The sequence below is a fragment of the Clupea harengus genome, chromosome 5 (genome assembly GCF_900700415.2).
Source record: "Clupea harengus chromosome 5, Ch_v2.0.2, whole genome shotgun sequence".
Classification (NCBI taxonomy): domain Eukaryota; kingdom Metazoa; phylum Chordata; class Actinopteri; order Clupeiformes; family Clupeidae; genus Clupea; species Clupea harengus.
Genome location: NC_045156.1, coordinates 16,281,414 through 16,287,413, shown reverse-complemented (window position 1 = coordinate 16,287,413; position 6,000 = coordinate 16,281,414).

The following is a 6,000-nucleotide window of genomic DNA, read 5'->3' as shown; positions in this document are numbered from 1 at the left end:
GGGAAAAGGAGAGAAAAAAAGAAGGAAGGGATTAATCCTCCATGACTGAAGTTTTTTAATGTTGATGTACATCATAAATTATTTTTAAAACATTAAACTTGTGAGCGCAGAGGTTTCAGGTTCGAGTCCCACCGTTGGCAGAAATTGAGGTTTGCATTATTGGAAATCACAATTTGTTTGCATATTACCTTTTATTAACCTTATATTAGTGAGATATGGATAATTCTACATTGAATATTTCAATACATATATGCATTTATGAGAGAAGAGTTGACCCCAAAGTTCCCGGTTCGAGTCCCACTGTTAGCAGAAATGTAGGTGTGCATTATTTACTGCAAAGTTCAATTTTATTACTGGAAATCACAATTTGTTTGCATATTACTTTTAATTTACCTTATATTAGTGAGATATTTATAAATCTACATTGAATATTTCAATGCAAGTTCATGTACAGTTATGTGTGAGGTACTTTAATTGTTTCACAAAATATTTGTGTTCCACTTAATACATCCTTCTATTCACAAAAGAACAATGTATAAATCTTTGTTGTAAACAAACTTTTATTTGCAATAACAAATTCAACAACAACAACTATAGCATAATATATATATACAATATAATAATATATATCAGAAAACATATACAGAACTATATACAGAAAGTGTGAAACTGGGAGGGAAAGGGGTTGAGGGGCACTAAGCCAGTGTCCATGCCTCTGGGAGGGGGGGACAATTTAATAATTTATTTTTCATGCATTTTTTTATATCCTCCAACCACTGCTCCTTGGGTACAACAGAGGGGCAGTATATAATGCCCTTGTACTGGCTGTGTCCAGGTCTCCGCTGTCCTGAACTGCCCGCATTTCTTGCACGTGTTGCGCAGAACACTGCAGGTCCGTTTTCGGGCTGGAGCAGGAACGGCAGAGGAGAGGCTGGCACCCAGAGCCTGTGGAGCAGCACCCAGCACAGGCCCCTGTGAGATCACTGGACCCAGCATGAACAGCTGAGGGCCCGAGGGTGGAGCAGGGAAGAGTTCTTGCTGGGGGCACGAGTTCACAGCCGCCGGTGCGACGGCGGACGATACCTTCCTCTTCACCTGTGCCTGGCCCGCGGTGCTGCCAGCCCGGGGGTACTGGTGAACTGGGCCTGGTTGGGGGGGGGGGGGGGGGTGCAGATGGTGGGCACACATTAGCAGGGAGGAGAGGGTCAGTCGCCACAAACAAGTGGCTTGGCAAGTCCAGTCCTTGCACCACCACGTTGCCCTGCCTCTACACCATCTTGTTGTGCCACTGTACCAGGTTGGGTGGTGTGGCTCACAAGTCGTGGTTACTTACTTACTTAGACGTACTTAGAGTTGTCGTAGCTTCAGCCATCTTGAGGAGCTTGCGTCTGCGTAACTTGGCAACGTAACGTCACACAAGTTCAAGCCAAGTTCTCGACTATGGAGAGAAGTGCCACGATTGGCGCAGGTCCATTCTCGTTCCGCGGCTGGATTGGATTACTGAGAATGGATTTGAAAGGCTAGGATTGGCCGACGAGACCCGAGCGGTCCTGCTCCAAGTAGCCCTTGCCACGACCCAAAAAGGGCTTTTATCCTTACTCCTCGTACAGTGACCCAAACCTGCCAAAAATGAGGCCTGACACAGGTGTCCCAGCCTCTCCTGATGAGTCTGGGTTATGTAAATTCATACTTGTGTGTAAAGAAGTAAAATCACTGTATCTGCTTTTTGTCCCACATCTGTTTACTAAATTTGTCACTTATCAGTTTTTATGTTTTTTTTTCTTTCTCAGGCTGTGGATGACTCTGGGGTGCCAGGCATGGACCGAGTTGACAGCATGGCAGAGTATCTGGTGGAGCTGAGGCACCAGCTCTCTCTGGCCCTCACCAACCAGCAGGTCAGGAACATTTATTGTCTTACTACTTTCCCTCTGTGCCCTGTCATACATATTCACACTCATGTTTTGTCTTTTCTCACGGGCTGCTGTGTTCTCTCTCTCTGTCCAGATGGGATCTCATCCTGAATGACTACAGGAGGATCAGGCGGCACATTCTAGACAATGGGGCTGTTATGCAGCAGACCACCCTGCAGCTGGTAGACGTGAGCCACACCACCCAACCTGGTACAGTGGCACAACAAGATGGTGTAGAGGCAGGGCAACGTGGTGGTGCAAGGACTGGACTTGCCAAGCCACTTGTTTGTGGCGACTGACCCTCTCCTCCCTGCTAATGTGTGCCCACCATCTGCACCCCCCCCCCCCCCCCCAACCAGGCCCAGTTCACCAGTACCCCCGGGCTGGCAGCACCGCGGGCCAGGCACAGGTGAAGAGGAAGGTATCGTCCGCCGTCGCACCGGCGGCTGTGAACTCGTGCCCCCAGCAAGAACTCTTCCCTGCTCCACCCTCGGGCCCTCAGCTGTTCATGCTGGGTCCAGTGATCTCACAGGGGCCTGTGCAGGGTGCTGCTCCACAGGCTCTGGGTGCCAGCCTCTCCTCTGCCGTTCCTGCTCCAGCCCGAAAACGGACCTGCAGTGTTCTGCGCAACACGTGCAAGAAATGCGGGCAGTTCAGGACAGCGGAGACCTGGACACAGCCAGTACAAGGGCATTATATACTGCCCCTCTGTTGTACCCAAGGAGCAGTGGTTGGAGGATATAAAAAAATGCATGAAAAATAAATTATTAAATTGTCCCCCCTCCCAGAGGCATGGACACTGGCTTAGTGCCCCTCAACCCCTTTCCCTCCCAGTTTCACACTTTCTGTATATAGTTCTGTATATGTTTTCTGATATATATTATTATATTGTATATATATATTATGCTATAGTTGTTGTTGTTGAATTTGTTATTGCAAATAAAAGTTTGTTTACAACAAAGATTTATACATTGTTCTTTTGTGAATAGAAGGATGTATTAAGTGGAACACAAATATTTTGTGAAACAATTAAAGTACCTCACACATAACTGTACATGAACTTGCATTGAAATATTCAATGTAGATTTATAAATATCTCACTAATATAAGGTAAATTAAAAGTAATATGCAAACAAATTGTGATTTCCAGTAATAAAATTGAACTTTGCAGTAAATAATGCACACCTACATTTCTGCTAACAGTGGGACTCGAACCGGGAACTTTGGGGTCAACTCTTCTCTCATAAATGCATATATGTATTGAAATATTCAATGTAGAATTATCCATATCTCACTAATATAAGGTTAATAAAAGGTAATATGCAAACAAATTGTGATTTCCAATAATGCAAACCTCAATTTCTGCCAACGGTGGGACTCGAACCTGAAACCTCTGCGCTCACAAGTTTAATGTTTTAAAAATAATTTATGATGTACATCAACATTAAAAAACTTCAGTCATGGAGGATTAATCCCTTCCTTCTTTTTTTCTCTCCTTTTCCCTTTTTTCTCTCTTTTCTTCTTCCCCCCTTCTTCCTTTCTTCCCCCCTCATGGTGTGCGAGTGTGCCCCAGCTTGAGCGCTAGCTGCCGACTGCAAGGCCAGCTAAATGTTTCAGCTTCAGTCAATCACGTCCGCAGATTCTAAAACAATTGGAGCCAATCACGTTCGCACAGTCGAAAACATTTCACCAATCACGGCAGAAATCCTGGAGAGCGACGTCAGGCACACGGCAGAAATTCTGGAGGGCGACGTTACATTGCTTACGCTAGACCTGAGGGGGCGGGTAATTCAAAGAGTGAAGCTAGCCGGATGCTTAAGGAATCAACCGAGGCAGATTATCGACATGGTGAGTATTTACACATGTAATACACTGCTGTTAGATACTGAACTAATTTCACCTTTTGTGTTTAGCTAGCTTTCAACCTTACAAACACTCTCTGTTATCTGACTGGAATTTCGCTAGAAACACTCTGTTAGCTGACTGGAATTCCGCTAGTTCTCATCAGCGTTTCCATTGCTAATGTTATCTGTTAGTGCTGTATGATATAACTTAGGTTATGATTCATTTCACCCGTTGTTTTATGTTGTCGTATCGATGTATTTAGCCATCTAGCTACGTTACAAACACTACCTTATCTGACTGGAAGTTCGCTGTATTAAGGGGGCTTTTACGAGGGCTATGAATGAATGAGAATGAGAATGTTTGGACTGAATCAGTATTTTCTATCGATCGTTTAAATTCAGATGTATAAACGAATATATTGGGAGGTAGTCATATGAATACAGTCTCTTTTACACATGTTTAGGTAGCTACTCTCACTGTTGATGTCATGGAATTTCACTCGTTCTCATCAGCAAAGCCTTTGCTAATGTTATCTGTTAGTTATATGTAGTGTGGTTAATAAATGAGCTGTGTTTCAAACACTATGTGGCTTTTGCCACCACTGTGTTTTTCATAGGGTTATTAATATAACAAGGAAGATGCTCTGCTCTTCATGTACTTGCATTTATGTTATTGTCATGCATTAAAAACAATGTGTATGCATATGTCACCAAAGGCAACATCTTTAAAGTCACACAAGGTGATGGCAGACACAGAGTTGATTACCATTGGCAGGAAGGTAACACACCTACCCAGTTTATTTGGAGTTGCTGTTGCTGCCTGCCTCTTTAGTTCATATCAAGGGAACTAATTGAATGTGTGCGTGCGTGCGTGTCTGTGCGTACAGGTGTCAAACCCCCGTATCGGGGTGGAGTCGTTGCTGGTGACGGTCATCAGAAAAGCACCAGCCCAGCAGAAGGCAGGGAGAGCCAGAGTCTGGCCGGGGAAGTGCTTCAGACTCTAGACAGAGAAGGCCTACAAGACATAAATGCAGGTATAACACGCACGCACAGACACACGCACATACCCAGGCCAGGACGCACAGACACACACAAGCGGGCACGCACAGACACACGCACATACCCAGGCCAGGACGCACAGACACACACAAGCGGGCACGCACAGACACACGCACGCACAGACACACGCACATACCCAGGCCAGGACGCACAGACACACACAAGCGGGCACGCACAGACACACAGGCAGGCACGCCGCACAGACAGACAGACAGACAGACAGACAGACAGACAGACAGACAGACAGACAGACAGACAGACAGACAGACAGACAGACAGACAGACAGACAGACAGGCCACGCCACGCCACGCCACGCCACACAGACGTAGGCAGGCACAAGCAGGAACGGACACACAGACGCACGCACGCTCGCACACCTCAACTCTCTACACAGAGAAGGCCTAAAAGACAGAGATGCCGGTAGAACACATGCACACACACTGCTCAACACTCTCCAGCTACCAGGCAAAAGGGAGGTTCTTTCTTCCACCACACTGGTCATTTAGTTTGTCACTGGATCTCCCAACTTAATGGCGTTTGGGCTGCTCTAAGTGTTTGTTTGTTTGTATTGTGTCCCTCTAGTTGGAAATTCCTCGTGGAGGAGAGCTGCGCGTCATCGGAGTGCTACTTGGGAGCGTTCCTGGTGGATGGACCAGCGCAGAACCGTCTCCACGCTTGAAAGTGACAAAGCGGGTCCCTGCCACACTGGCCGGTAGCGACTTGCTGTCTGGATTGTATACTGGATTGGGATGACTCCTCTTTGGTGTGGGTTGATCTATTGCAGTGTTTTTTTTTCTGTGGATTCTATATGTGGGGCGTGGTTTAAGTATTGCAAACTGATAATACCTTTTGGGGGGAAGGCATGTATCTTGCTTTTGTGTGGACATTGTGTGGGGGTTTTCATGTTAGACATGGTTGGTGGGGTTAGTGGGGTTCTATGTACAGTGAATCTGTGCCTACAGTCCTGTATCCAGTCTGCTTGTGGCAAATAAACATTTGTATAACCATTTCTGATTCTGAGTGTTGTCTGTGACCTGTGTTGCTGTACAAGGGGGTGTTTTTAATGACAATCTGTGTTAAAACAGCAAACTGATAACAATAATAACAGTAATGATAATAATGATGATGTTGAAAATAATAAATGGGGATGATGCCAATGACAACATTAATAAAAGTAACATCGCAC